This window comes from Protopterus annectens, chromosome 15.part0 (genome assembly GCF_019279795.1).
Source record: "Protopterus annectens isolate FY-2018-M chromosome 15.part0, PAN1.0, whole genome shotgun sequence".
NCBI lineage: Eukaryota > Metazoa > Chordata > Ceratodontiformes > Protopteridae > Protopterus > Protopterus annectens.
Window position 1 is genome coordinate 193,493,758 of NC_056749.1, and position 15,778 is coordinate 193,509,535.

General features: G+C 40.4%; 1 protein-coding gene across 1 annotated transcript in view; it reads right to left on the reverse strand.

Moving 5' to 3' along the window:
• The window catches only part of LOC122789809 (rho GTPase-activating protein 6-like), a 442,274-nt gene that overhangs the window by 343,454 nt on the left and 83,042 nt on the right, over positions 1-15,778 (reverse strand). The gene's annotated exons all lie outside the window — the stretch shown is intronic.

Here is a 15,778-nt window from a genome sequence, read left to right on the forward strand (position 1 = left end):
TGAGCCTTAACTTTATCCCGCATAGCTATCAAAACTTGTTGGTCTGACTACTGGACTGATCTCTGGGTCTAATTTCATGGAATACACAACTGGAAGTTTGCCCAACTTGTCATCAAAAACATTAGCATACTCTGAGAAAATGGCTTCAGAAAAATTAGAACTCGGAAATGCACTTATGTGGTGAACCTCATTAGCAAAAGAAAAGCAGATTCATTTTGAAAATATCTTGGAGACCCAATAAAGACTGCACTAATCTTCGGACTACATAGAATAACAAGTTATTACAGCTCTTAGCCAAATAACAAAAAAGATTCACTGAGCCTTCAGTATGAATTTCTTCACCTCCATAAGCAACAAGTTTCGTACTACTGGCCACATAGAGTTGTTCATTAGTTTTCACTTTTGCAAATGTGTCTGCTGATGGAACATTGCACTTTGAACCAGTGTCTACTTTAAGCTCTATGGATTTTCCATTAATCCGGATAGTACAAACACCTCGCTTCTTGCTAATAATTCACTGCATCAACTCTTTCACCAAGCACTGATACACCATCTACACAGAAAGCTGTCTGCCTCGACTCTAAGTGATCAACTTGCTTCTTTGCATTTCCTTTCTTTACAATTGTGTGCGACTTACTTGATTTGCAAAACTTTTGGAAATGGTTCCATTTTTTACACTTGTGACATCGCTGACCAAATGCTAAGCACTCCTCTCTTTTAGACTCATGCTTTGCACCACACTTGCGACATTTAACAATAAAGCTATATTTGGGTTTTGTTGATTCATGCTTGTACTGCACTGAGCTTGTTCGTTTCTTAGAACTTGGTGGAAAGCTATGTGGTTTCCCTGGTGAATCAGCAGGGGTTGTGGCTGTCATATGCTTGGGTCTGCTTCTGTTTGCCACATGTTGCATGCTATCTACATTTGCTCTGGTGCTTACTGAAACCATGCTGTTGTCACTCGCAAGCATACTTTTGTTTCTCTGTCACCTCGTGGATTTGACAAATCTCTATGGCTTTGCTCAATGTTAAATCACTGGTACAAAGTAGAATCTTTCTCATGGCAGCATTATTAATAGCACACACAAGCCTGTCCTTTATCAACACATCTTTTAAGTCACCAAAGCAACACATTTTAGCTTTGTTTCTCAGGTCAGTTATATAAGCTGTAAAAGTTTCCCCTGGTTTCTGATCTCTCGTGTAAAACAAATGCCTCCCTAATGTAATATTTGTCTGAGGGTTACACATTTCTCTGAACTTGTGCTTCAAACACTCGGGGTCTTCCCTTGATTCAACTTGTACAACAATATGATGTTTTCACCTTTTCCTCCATATACTGCCGGTATATACACAAATGAGCACTCTCTTTCTATGGTCTCTGAGCCAGCTAGGTTTAGTAAAATGAATGGCCTGGTATATGCATCTCTATCTGCATAAGCTGCTTGTATAAAAATATCATACTTTTGCTCAAATATTCTGCAATTTTATGCAATATCCTGATCAAATACAAGTGGTAGGGGCTTTCAAATCAGTCTGCCATATAAACACATACCAGTGAAGAGTTTTGCAAATACACAAACATACACACATGTGCACATATGCCAGAAAATGATGCCAGTATTTGTAACTTTGTCCAATGCCTTTGTGCCTCTCAATTTATGCCTTTTTTTGGGCTTCTTGAAATTATGTTGTTAGACAAACTCGTAGTACCTTTGAATAATTGGACTTTGTAAAATAAAACTCTTGGACACAAATACTTTAATATTGTTTTGCAAAAAATCACCTCTTATCAGTATAACAAACATATCAAATAACTCCACATTGCGACTGGACTGGGTTTTTTGTCCTAAAGTCAATAACATTTCAAAACAATTGTACTTTGTGAATAAACTGTACACAGCACACTGAAATTTCCCCAAAATGGCAGTACCTTGCTAAGCAATTCTTACAAGAATTGCAGAAACAATTGCAAGAAACACTCTAATGGTGGTACTCTTCAAAACAGACACAGCCAGCACTAGAAACGTTTTGAAATGGCTATACTTTGTATTTCCCGAAATAGTTGTAACCTTGCACACAATAAACTCCTCAAAATAGATGCACATTAATAAGCACACTCTGTAAACACTTTTACACACTTTGAGATACTTTGAATGACTTTAGTTATGCCCTTGATACAATACAAAGTCGTAGTTATGCCAAAACACAGCACTTTGCCAAAACACATGCAGTCGCCTTGCTTTATTTTTGCTTAATGCGCCCTTTCCTAACCGGGAAAAGCCGAAAGACACAAACAAACTTGTTTTGCTTGTTTAAGTCCTTTTCATGCCCATTGCACTTTTCTTGTGCTCGTTTTACTCTAAACATGCCCAGTTTTGCCTCAAACACACTAATTTTGTTTTAAACATACTCTTTTTGCTTTACTGTTAATTGCTTCATCAAATAGCTTTGTTTCAAACATTTCCCTTAGTAAATTAACCTTTTATGCCTTCCGCTTGCTTAATAATGCAGTTTGTGCCCCTGTAATGCCCAGTTTGGTCTTTTTTCCCAAATAAACAGTTTGTGCTAGTTCTCATTACCTTTGGTTCTTTTCTGGCTCTTTTTGTGCTCATTTCTCTTAGTTTTACCTTCACTGTCGTCTCCACACCTCATGGCTCTGAATATTATTCTGTGCCATCCCAGTTCTGACACCATGTCACTCTCCTTCTTTGGACACAATAGAAGAGCCTTTGCGGGTTCTGTTCCAGCAGCTTTATTTTATACAAACACATCACTTAAGTACCTTGTATAAAACTAACAACTGCAATCATGCATGCCTCACTCTCTGGCTGTTCTTTTAAAATGGCACTAGGGATTGCATGCGCCTGGAATTTATACATACACGTACAGTCTTTAACATGCTTTTTAAAGACACAGTACATCACATACACTGATCTGTAGGAATGATATAATTTTTTGGAAGTTGATATGCTTTTAGATATTAATTGGGCTAAGAAGTTTTTTTTTCCGCTGACTACTGCTGCTACTTGGTGAGCAAAAGAGAGGGAATCTTGAATCCACTGTTCAAGATCTATGACTATACTATTATTTTGAAGTGGAGTATTGCATATATTGTACATTGAGGAAGACAGAGTTGCTTACCAATTGTGGCAATGCTATACTTTTTTCCATTTAACTTTAGTCTTTTTCCATACACCACTTGTTTAGGAAGATTCATTTCTGCAGTAATGAATGCTTCTTTTAATTTATTATAGAGTGTTTAAAGATGGCAGACCATCAGGGTGGTTTGTCCTTAAACATCTCATTAGATTTGGCTGCAGTAGGTACAGCCAGGTCTATGTACTTAACTATGTGGGAATAGAGCTCCTATGTAAAAATAGCAGCTGTCTTGCTGTCAGAGTTTGAGGTCGTCTGCCCATTTGAAATCCCTGATTTCAGAACTGCTGACCACAGGAGTTTTATTGATTTTGGAAAAGTAGGTTATAAGTTTATAAACAAACATGTCTCTATGCATGTCCCGCATTGCTATGCTCCTTAACTTATTCACACCCATATGGACTACCACTAGGGCATAATCATATTTGTCTGGAGGGAGGGAGGGAAGGACTGTAGAGACCTTCAGCAGTCATGGATTATGGCATCAGAAAGTTGGCTAGCTGTGGCCCTGTTTTTCAGTCACCAGTTACTAAGACATCACTGTCTTTGCACATGGAATTTGAGGTAATAGATTGTTTGTGATCTACCCCCACTGACCATTTACCAGAGGCATAGCTGGTTCAACTAGCACTCTGTGCCAGTAAATATAGCAGAAAAAAGTAAATAAATACATAAATAATAAAATAAAGGCCTTCTGTAAACTGCAGAATGCATACACGATCTACCCCTTCCCCAAGCTCTTCAAGTAAAGAGCAAGTAAGGAAAAAATATCTTTGGATGAACATCCAGTCACACCTCACCAAATCCATTCCCCCTCAACACACACACAAAGTCTTTGGATTACAGTAGGAAGCCAACTGGATTCCTTCAGCAATTCAGCCAATTTACAGCACCTGGCACTTCAAATAAAGAGCAAAAAAAGGCTGAATCACCTCTCTGAACTGGCATTTCTGTGCAAAAAATTAAAAAAGTAATTGTTACCCACTCAATTGTGCCCCATAAGACTTTGCATGGTCCTAATGCGGTGGGGGACATCTACAGAGACCATCTTATTCCTAGGCGGCTTCAGCAGTGATTTTTTTTTTATACAGCTCCTGATCTCTGTTACCTTTATGGTAGGTTTCTTATAACATGTCTCCTCCAAAGCACCCCCCCTGCCCCGCCAACACTCAGTAATATTACAAACTGGCACAAACTTACTTCCATTCAGCTAAATGACATTTCCTAGTCCTGTTTCATTTTTACTGCATATTCTTAAACCAGTAATGCCAGAATTCCCTTTAACATACATAGCTACAGATTATGGATGTTTCAGGTTAAAGTACCATTTACTTTCTGCTTGAGGTTACAGTTTAAATTTGCAGTCTAAACAGTTGTAAACATGCATGCTACAAAGAAGAGCCAGACAGCAGAACAGAGGGACACCTTGTTCTGTGTCATCTCAAACCCACAAGAAAACCGCACTTTAGAAATGCACCCCCGTGTATGTTCATTACTGTAACATTTATTTATATTTATTTATTGACATTTGTTAACCGGGTTGGTCCAACTGGGCTTGTGGCCCTTTTTCAGTGGAGACCTGAGGAGAAAAGCTCCATACGAAGACAGTTTACAGATAATTAAACATTTCAGTCAAAAGTATAAGTATCAGTTATACATAAAAGAAACACAAAAAGCAAATATATATATAAAAGCATATATAATATATATATATATATATATATATATATATATATATATATATATATATATAAAATATATATATATATATGCTGCATTGAATCAATATAACATTTATACATATTTATACTGACAAGGATGTAAAGTAAATTTGTTGCAATTACTATAAACAAAAGGTGACAGCAGTGGTAATTTGTTAATCTACTCAGTAAATCCAGAAGTTCAGTAAACATATGTTTTAAATTGTATATAACTGAGTGGCTTTCCTTGTTAATTTGGTGGTGTTTTGTTTAACAATTAAACTGAGGAGATAGAAAGCATTAACCACCAGTTTACGTCTGCCATCTAAAGCCCTGCATAGGTGAGTGCATTTGATTTCTGTCTTGGACTGGTGACCATTTTAGTATGCTTAGGCTCCATTTGTAGATTACATTTAGGGATAATGTGGTAGAAAACAATGAAAAGCAGAGACTTTTCATTACATTCTGCTCTTTAGAGAAAAAAAAGAATCTTACAAATAAGTATAGTTTCCTTTCTTTCTAAATAAAATGCATTTCTGTATACGTGCAGTGCTCAAACGCTTGTATAATTATGATAACAAGTTTTTTGTTTTGAAGTTTAGTTATGCCTAAGGGACTGGGAGTTTTTTGCTCTCATAAGCAGTATGCTACATAATGTCACAATCAACGAACTAAAATAAATATATAAAAAAAGAAGCGTTGAATACTTTTCTTTTTAGTTTAAGTACATGTCTGTACATCATCATTCCTGGCAGAAAGAAAAGGCAAAAAACTATACAATGAATGGAGTGCTTTCTGACCTAGTAATAACAATTGTCACTGCTTATCAATGTGGCCTGAATGAAACGTTGAATGGCCATTCGTTGCCTATCCAAGCATTTTCCCACCACATCACTGTAGAAGCCTTCAAAGGTAGCTTAAAATAAATCATTTGCATCTTTGAGCAAAGAAGGGAGAGGAGGCATGACAAACATTTACAGATATCACAGCAGTTAATGAATTCCAAAAGAGCAACCTGGCTGTTCTCTACAGGATTAAGTACTGTTGGGGGGAAGGGACATTTGGGTGAAAATAAAAGCACAATAATGCTAGAGCTAAACATTTATTAGAAAGTGCGTACAAACAGTAGTTTCAAAGTATTACCAGTGAAATGAATTCTAAGAGGCGAGGGGAAGATTTTGCAAATGAACTGTATATGTATGTAGAGTGTATGGCTGCTAAGATTTGAGTAGACAATATGCAACAGAGTATAGCTGGAGTTTTTTTAGTCGGTCAGCATAGGGCATCTGCTTTAGGCCTGTGATTCTTATAGTGAGGTGTTTTTGAGGCCTTTCCAGTTGTTGCAGATGTCTTGTGAGGTGCATACCAAAAGGGGCATTGTACTCTATGATGAGTCTAATGAGGGATGAGTACAGTAGCACAATGATCTTTTTTCTACATGAAAAGCCCTTAGTGATGAGGTGTGCCACATAGAAGGATTTTCTGATTGTTGTGGCGATGTGGTTATTGAAGGTGAGACCACTGTCCACCTGTGTTCTTAAGTCTGTCATCACACTTTCGGTGTTTAGTGCACTGCCAACTATGTGGTAATTCATGGGTACATGTTTTTTCCCAAGGGGAATAACTATACACTTCTTGGCATTGAGCTTGAGCCCATGGCTCTGGCACAAAGCATCTGTTTCTGTAAGGTGCTTTTGGAGAATATCCACATCATTTGGGGATTCGATAATGGCTCCCAGTTTGCATTCATCTGCAAACTTTGTTAGCCAGAGTACCTCAGTGTTAGTCTGTACTTCAGAGAAGTAGATGCCAAACAAGCGCTGTCCCAAGACTGAACCCTGAGGTACTCCACTTGTCTGGAGTTGGATTTGGAGTCTGCTACTTTTACAGTGTGGGTTCTGTCAGTAAGCCAGTTGGCAACCCATCCAGTGATATAGGGATTTATGCCCAGCTTAGTAAGTTTATCTATGACTCCAGAGTGGGGGATGGTGTCAAAGGCCTTGGCGAGGTCCAGATAGGCTGTGTGGACTGCCTTACCCTCATCCATGGCTCTGGAGACTGATTTGAAGAAGTCAATCGAGTTCAGGAGACATGATTGGCTCTTCATGAACCCAAACTGGGTGGGGTCCAGAGTTTGAAGGTTGCCAATGTCTTTGTTTACAAGTTCCATGAGAATATGTTCCATGGCCTTGCAGATCAGGCTCGTCAGACTGATGGGACGGTAGTTCCCAGGATCCAAGGTGGACCCCCCCCTTGTGGAGTGGGATAACTGTAGCTGTGCGCCACTCAGTGGGCACGAAGCCTGAGGTGAGGCTATGATTAAACATGACACTTAGGTGAGGTGCCAGTTCATTTTCTAGTTCATTTAGTACACAGCCAGGGATGTCGTCTGGTCCCATGGATGCTGTATTCTTAGCTTGGAGAGTGCGGTTTTTACCTGTGTGGCCGTGTTACCGGAATTTGGCAATCTTTCTGTATTGAGATAAGCCCTTTAGGAGGGTGAAAGGGGGTTGAAGTTGGCACTGAAACGATCTGCCAGGATATTGGCAATGTCTTTTGGATCAGTATATTTAATGTCATTCTGTTGTGGCTCAGAGCAGATCTGAGCATTGCCATTTAGATTCTTGGCATAGCTATAGAATGCCTTGTGGTTGTCTCTGGAATCTTTGGCAATTTTATTTTTGTAACTAAGGTTGGAGGATTTTATTAGGGATCTCAGCTTCTTGCTGAGGCTGGTAAGGGAGTTGTTTGCATACTGGGATTTTCCCCTTTTCTGCAACAGTTTGTTCCTTCTGTTGTATAGTTTGTTTATGACAGGGGACCACCAGATTGGCTTCCTGTTTTTGGAGGACAGCATCTTGGTTCTATCTGGGATGGCACGATTCATGCACAAGCTTATTTCCATCGGATTCCTCAATTACTCCCCAGATTAAATCATTTCCATCCGTCTCCACCATTACTCCCTAGATAAGCTTGTTTCCATCAGGATCTACCTTTATCCTCAGATGAGCTTCTTTCTTCCTGCTGACTTCCAAGGTGCACCTTTTCCATGCATTGCCTTAATTTACAAACTAAATATTCTCTTCTGGTATCTATCGTGTTCTACTTCCGCAATGAAAATTTAAGGTTGAAAGCACTTCTGGACATGTGTTTTCCTGCTGTAATGGATATCCAATAAATCCTCTTCATTGCAAACATCCAGGATGTTCTTCAATGTCTGGGTGAGAACCTCATGCATTAACCTCACAGGGTTTTCCACAGGAATGGAAAAGGCCACTGTTATGCCCACTGGTAACCATTTCACAATATGTATATTGGGGTTGGCAGTGCAGTCACCCTTAGCTGTAATTTGCTGCTAAATGTTCAGCAAATACACATCATACTTTACCCACTGCCTACATCCCACCACATCTAAAAGATTCTTTGGTCATTCTTAGCAGCAGCCAGTTCATGAATCCAGATCTTTGCAGCCTGCACATAATTTGATGCGGCCATTCCACCTATCTGTACATCTGGATTATACTATGTGCATGATCACTTCTAATGTGAAGCACTTCTGGCCTTCAGGTATTTTAAACACCAGTTCTAAATAATCATACATACACTATCCATTAAAAAATAAAGTTAAATATGACACTAACTTCTCCATCTGGAGATTATTTCCCTAAATTCCTGGAGAATAAACTTGTATTGAGAAACTAGTGTCATTATTTCTCACAAACTGCCATACATTTACCTTTCCTGCCTTCTAACTAACATATTCATCACTACTAATTCTTCCTAATCCCAATTCCATCCTGCATAGTTTCTGCCTGTATCAAAGCACTGTCTCTTCCCAACCCTTCAGTACATTTTGGACAGAGCAGAAACTTTCAGTCACGCCTAACATCGCTGCCATTGTCTGTTCCAAAACTGCTAGCACTCTGCCTAGTTTGTATTCATCTCTTGGTTCCTGATTTTATATACATTTTGTAAAGAAGCTGCACCTACCTTTTTATAATATTTACTAACGTTTTACTAAACAGGGTCCTCCCTTTTTCACACTTCACTGTCTTTTTCCCCTTCATGGTGAATCTTCAGTGGTCTAAATTGCCATTTTCCATGCAGGCTTGCTAGCATTCCTCAGAGACAACAAAAATGTGATATGGATCATCTGACATAAATATTGTTAATTGTATTATAATGTTTAGTGGTATTTTTGAAACCAAGATCCCTTGGTTTGTTTGTTTGTGTCTTTCGGCTTTTCCCGGTTAGGGGTCGGCACAGCGGAACTCCGGTCCGCTAATGATTGGCAGTAGATTTTTATGGCCTGGCTTGCCGGGCCTAACGCACAACCTTCAACGAAGGAACGCCCATTCACGCATGTTGCTACACAGAAGACGCTCTGAGAATCGAACGGACGTCTAAGTGTGAGGCGGCAACGCTACCGCAGCACCACCACCGCAGTGAATATCTGAATAAAACCAGGATTATAATTAACTTGAAAGGAAGTGAGTACAGAAAGAAATCCACACATTATAGAGATTTAAACTGTCCATTATAAAATGGGGAGAAAAGAATTAAAATTTATGAAGGTTTGATCACTTCATTCACCAAGTACTTAAAACAGAACAAATAATGTAACAACTAATGAAAGGGGCCATTATATAGTAAACTCAGTACTTCTAAAACCTTTGACATTTCAGTTTTCACATTCTATTCAACCAGTTCTAAATAAGAAATATTACTCTATGCTCTTAAATGCTGCGGTAGCGTTGTTGTCTCACAGTAAGATGTTGTCCTGTTCGATTCTCAGCTAAAGCGTCTTCTGTGTGGAGACATGTGTGAATGGGCGTACCTTTGTTGAAGGTTGTGCGTCAGGCCTGGCAAGTCGGTATGTAAAAATCTACTGCCAATCATTAGCGGTCCAAATTTCCGCTGTGACGACCCCTAACAGGGAAAAGCCGAAAGAAGATTTTACTCTATGCTCTTAGTATTAACATCAAAGAAAATTACATGAAAACAGAGACTTTTGTCAGACAATACTTTTGACTAGAAACACCACCAAACATATGTGTCTGAAAAGGATGAGGGAAGTCTGTAGACATCAGCAGAAACAGATGATCAAACATTTAAAGACCAAAAGCAACAGAAAAAAAAATCTTCACTCCTTTAAAACCTAACAGAAATAACAGATTACTTAAACTCGACAGTACTAGGCAAACAAAGCAAGTATCAGAGGTCAGTTACTTTTCATCTATGTTATAAATGTGTATAACTCATTCTAAGCCGAATACATAGCAGTTATGGTTTTAAGAAAGAAAATTATTCACAGATCGCATGCCATTGTACTAGTAGTAGTTTGGAATGTACTTTTGTTCCATAGTAATTTTACTTTTAAATATGATAAAGATCAAGAGTTTATTTGTTCTATTAACTGTAATAAATTCGTTGCTGGTTTTAGTCTGCCGTGTCTTGGTGTATCCTCATCTTTTTGTTGAACTCTTTTTGGGGCACACTGTTAATGCAGTCTTAGAGAAAGTTGTTTTCTCTCATTGCATTTTTACTTTTAAATATATCTAAAAATATAAATGTAACTGCATATTTTACACAAAAGGAGTATGTGAAATCATTCACAAATCAAATGAGACAAAAAATGCAGCAAGTCTGTATATAGTAGGATATTTTGTAGAAAAGTTATTAGAATATGAGCTGAGTTGGTAGAGCATGAAAATCAATCTCAGGGTCATGTGTTTGAGCCCCACATTGGGCAACTCCTTTTTAAGGGTTGGGGTTAGCATAACGGTTTAGGTGTTTTCTTCACAAAGAGGGACAGAGTTTAATTCTCACCAAAAGAAAATTTTCTAGGCTTAAAATGACCCACAAGGGCATCTAGCCTAGTACTTACCTATGAACCGAAGTCACTGAATAATTACCAAAGTAATGGAACAATTAAACATTCAGGAAGAACAAATTGAAAAAAAAATAGAAGAAACGAGATCAAAGAACAATCCCAAAGATATGCTGTTTAGGTATATTCTTGACACTCATAAATGCTATGTCATAAAATGAGTCATTGACTGCAGATGGAAAATCTTAATTACCACAAACAATATACTAGAAGAGTTCATACAGCACTGACATACAATTACAGGAGAATATACATATCAAAGCTATCACAAACAGTGGCCAAGAGATATCCATGATATCAGAGTACTTGGAGTTTAGGTACTTACCCAAGTTACGAGTTCCTGACATTCCAGAATAAGCTGGACTTACCCAGGTTGCACATTACAAAGATGGAACAAGCTCCATACAGCAGTCTTGTCATGCTGATGTTCATGTTTCACTGTTGCAGTCATCACATTTGGGTTATCTGCCTGCAGGTAGCCCTCAGCCAGCCTGAATACCAGAGTCTTGGATTCCTGCGTCAGCGGCTCTCTTCTTCCATGACATCAGGTCTATAAAACATGCAGCCGACGCCATTACATCTGTCTTTCTTGTCGTGCGGTGCCCAAAGCAGAAGCTGTTCGCAAGTGCTGGTCGGCCAACTCCTGAAATTTTTGTTTTTGAGTTTCAGAACTGAAGTCTTCAAAAAAGCCAAGTACCCTGTTGGGGATCATTTTTCTTTCTCTTAACCAATGTCAGTAAAAGTTAACAATTGTAATACTTAAGGAAAGCAAATACCTCATAAAGATTTTCATTTGTACTGCATTCCATGCTTAGGCCCAGACCACGACATCGCTCGCTGTCAGTTTTGTGCCTTGTTCAACCCCTGAACTATTCGTCGTCGGGCTATATTTGCAGCAAATTATTTTGGTACTCGGTATAACTATCCATAAATGGCTTCAGTAAGCCATCCGACTACCGATATTCCGAAAAAACGTAAGGATAAAAGAGACAGACAGCATAGGTCCTAAACTGCTGACAACTCTTCCGTTAAGCTAGTCACCAGTTCACTGGTACTCAGTAAGGTGCTTTCACAGCCCCTGATACCCGCTACTTCAGATTCACAGGCTTCTACTGAGACCCATTTGGAGTCTGGTATGCCGCGAAATGCTTCTTCGACTATGGAACCTGCAGATGTCTCTACCTTGGATGGGTTCGGAGCCACTGTGCAGGCACCGGCTTCTGAGGTCGTATTCAGCCCTACAAGACTTGCATTTTATACCGACGCCATCTTCTTTATCCAGGCCTAAAACTTGGCCCACACCTAGAAAACCAGCATTCAAACCACATGCTCAGACCCATATGCCTAAAAAACAAATGCTTAGAATGGCTGAAGACCTTATTACCTTAATTAGGGGAAGCCAGCCTTCCCCCTCTAACAGACCTAGAACTGATTTTCCTTCTGATTCTTCTGATCAGGAATCTGATATTTCTGTTTCTTCTGATTACCAGGATTTGCCCCTATCTACCTATGAGGATTCTGATGCAGAGGATTCCATTCCCTCTGCTTCCCCTCCAGAAGATTTTTCTTTTTATGAAACCTTGCACACTCTTGGGGAGCATTTCCACTGGGAAAGCCAAGATTACTCTGACTCCAGAAAGAGGCTTAGTGAATTCTTACTCCTTCCTCAAGATAGGCCTTTAGCTATCCTGTCTGCTCTGGACATTTTGGATGATGATTTCTTGGAATCTAGCCTTTCCCCAGATACTTTACTTCCAGCTCCCAGAAAAACTGACCGGTATTACAGAGTACCTGACTCTCAAGTTCCTCTTCAAGAATCCAGAGACCATTTCCCAAGGACCAAAGAGCATTAAGGCTACTGCTGCCAAAAATCTTACCCCTTCTGACAGAGATTCTAGAGCCTTGGAAAGATGGGGTAAGAAGGTTATACTTCTGCTACTTTGGCCATTAGGGCTTTAAATTGCCATTTTCATGTGTTAAAGTATCAGCAACATATTATGGGATTACTTAAACAGAAAATGATGTTGATTCCTGACTGTGCTGAACACAAAGAATTACAGGATTTAATGCATTCTGCAAAACAAGTTGGTAAACATACTTTGCAATGTGGTTTTGACTCTTTAGAAGCATTTTGCAGGGCTGCTGTCACTGGGTCTGTACTTAGAAGGCATGCTTGGCTTAAGGAGCAAAACTTGCCAGATCAAGTTAAAGCTAAATTACTGGATGCTCCCTTAAACTAAGACCACCTGTTTGGCAACAAAGCAGTAGTAGTCCTCAAAAAGATGGAGAAAAAAGCTAAATCTATGCAAACCGTTAAAGATTTCCTGCAAGTGCAGCCTCCCAGACTTAGTAGGCATTGGCCTTCAAAGAATTGGTCCTTTCCAGCCTCTTCCAGGCCTCTTCAGTCCAAACCCAGGAACAGCAGACCACCTAGGTTACAGTCTCAGGCTATGCACAGGCCTAAGAAGTGGGGGGCTCCCACTTCCAAAGCAGGGAGTAGTAAGACACCCCCCTACGGGAAAATGGCACAATAACTTAACCTTAACCCTTCCAAGCCCTGCTCAGCTGGCTGCTCCTTTAGGAGGAAAGCTCGCCCTGCATGCAAAAAAACTGGGGACTCATGGGTTTTGAATATAGTTTCCCAAGGATACAGATTCCACTTGCACACCCTACCAACCCCAAACAGTTGGCCAGACCTACCCCCAAATCAGTGGGCAGAGTCTCAACAGCAGGTTCTCTCTCTTCTAAGTATCAGTGCTATTCAACCTATTCCAGCAGAAGAAAGGGGACAAGGATTTTATTCAAGACTTTCCCTGGTACCCAGAAAAGAGAGCTCCTGGCGTCCTACCCTGGACCACTCTATTCTAAACACTTTTTGGTAATCCCAAATTTCAAGATGCAAACACTTCAACAGCTGCTTCCTATGACAGGCAAAGATGCCTGGTTGGCAATCTTAGACTTAAAGGAAGCTTACCTGCACATTCCAATAAGGGAATCTTGATGGAAATAGCTACGCTTCAGGGCAGGGTCCATGCACTTTCAGTTCTCTGCACTTCCCTTTGGTTTATCTACTGCACTCAGTGTATTCACAAAGTGTCTAGCTCCAGCCATTGCATTTTGCAGGCAGAGAAATATTCAAATATACCCATACTTGGATTGTCTGATTCAGGCAGAAAGCCAGGAATTGCTATTAAAACATCTGGCATTCGTAAAGAAACTTCTAAACTCACTGGGGTACACTATAAACAAAAGGAGATCTCACCTAGTACCCTGCCAACAAATTTTATTCCTGGGAGTAAGCTTGAATACAACTCAGATGGCTTTCCTCACTCCAGAGAAAAGTTTATTTGACAATCTACTTCAACTACTGGCCACAAAGACCCAGCTATCTCTGCAAGGATAATTCTGCAAGCCCTGGGGTTCATGGCCTCTTGCATTCTACTAATTCCATATGCAAGACTGCATATGAGGAAACTGCAATGGTATCTAAAAAGCCTATGGTGTCAACATTCTCAGGACCTGAAATCAATGATTCCTATCATTCCTTGTATAAAGAGAGTTCCTTTGGTGGGCAGAGGCCTGCTACCACAAGGGGCTCCCTTTCACTCTACCCCCTGCCACCCAAACCCTAACAACAGACTCATCAGACTATGCATGGGGGGCTCACTTGGCAGGGTGGTGCATTCAGTGCAAATGGAACCTGAGACAGATGCACCTGCATATCAACCAAAAAGAAATGTTAGCTGTACAGAATTCCCTGACAGCCATCAAGGACCACATTCTTCCAAGACAGTTATTGGTAAAGACAGACAACACCACAGTTATGTAGTACATAAGCAGGGGGGAACCCACTCATACCATCTCTGTAGACTAGCCATGGCTCTGTGGAACACAGCCATGAGCTACCAAGTGCACCTACAAGCTCAATTCCTGCCAGGCAAGCTAACTTCACTGGCAGACGACTTAAGCAGAAATCTCATGGACCCACACAAATGCAAACTGGAACCAAAAATATTCAACCTCTGGATGAACAAATGGGGGACCCCAGATATAGACCTGTTTGCCTCCCCTCAGAACTTCCAGTTGGACAAATTCTGTACAAGGACTTCTCACAGTCAAGCTTGGAAAGTGGATGTCCTGTCCTTTACCTGGGAGAGCCTCTCAGTTTATGCCTTTCCCCCTCTGTCTCTCCTCTTGAAGGTTCTGCTAAAGATCAAGAAGGACAATACTGATTGCACCAGACTGGCCACGCTAGCACTGGTACCCCCTCTTGCGCAGTATGACACTGCTGGAACCATGGCACCTGCTTCAGACCCCTTCCCTGCTGTCCCAGCAGGCAGGCCAGATTCTGCACCCTCAGCTTCAAACCCTGAACCTTGCAGCCTGGCTAATTCCTTGAGCTCTCAAATAGCATCCCTCAGTAAGCAGGTGCTAGATGTCATTCTGGAGGCAAGGAGGCTTAGTACTAGAAAATCCTATGCTGAAAAGTGGAAAAGATACTGTTCCTGGAGTCAGACTCAGGGGATGGGCACAATGATGCCCAGTTTGCCTCATATTCTTCAGTGCTTAACAGAAATTCTCCACAAGGGGCCAATCTTTCTCGTCTATTAAAATTCATGCCTCTGCCATTTCAGCACATTATAATACTGAACCACCCCTCTTCTCTCACCCCCTGCTAAAGCAATTCCTCAGAGGGGCCAAAAAATGTAAGACCCACTAGGAGAACCCCTTCTCCTGCCTGGGAACTTAACGTTCTATTGGAAAAGCTCACTCTCCCTCCTTTTGAGCCAGCTGCAACTGCAGAGTTGAAATTATTTTCTTGGAAAACAACCTTCCATCTAGCCATCACTTCAGCAAGAAGAGTGTCTGAATTACAGGCCCTCATGGCAGTGGAGCCCTTCATTATCTTCCATGCAGACAGGGTTTCCCTCAGGAGCAATCCTTCCTTTATGCCCAAGGCGGTGTCTAGTGTGGCCCTTAATCAGTCCATTCATTTGCCTACTGTTTTCCCGAATCCACAAAACAAAGGAGA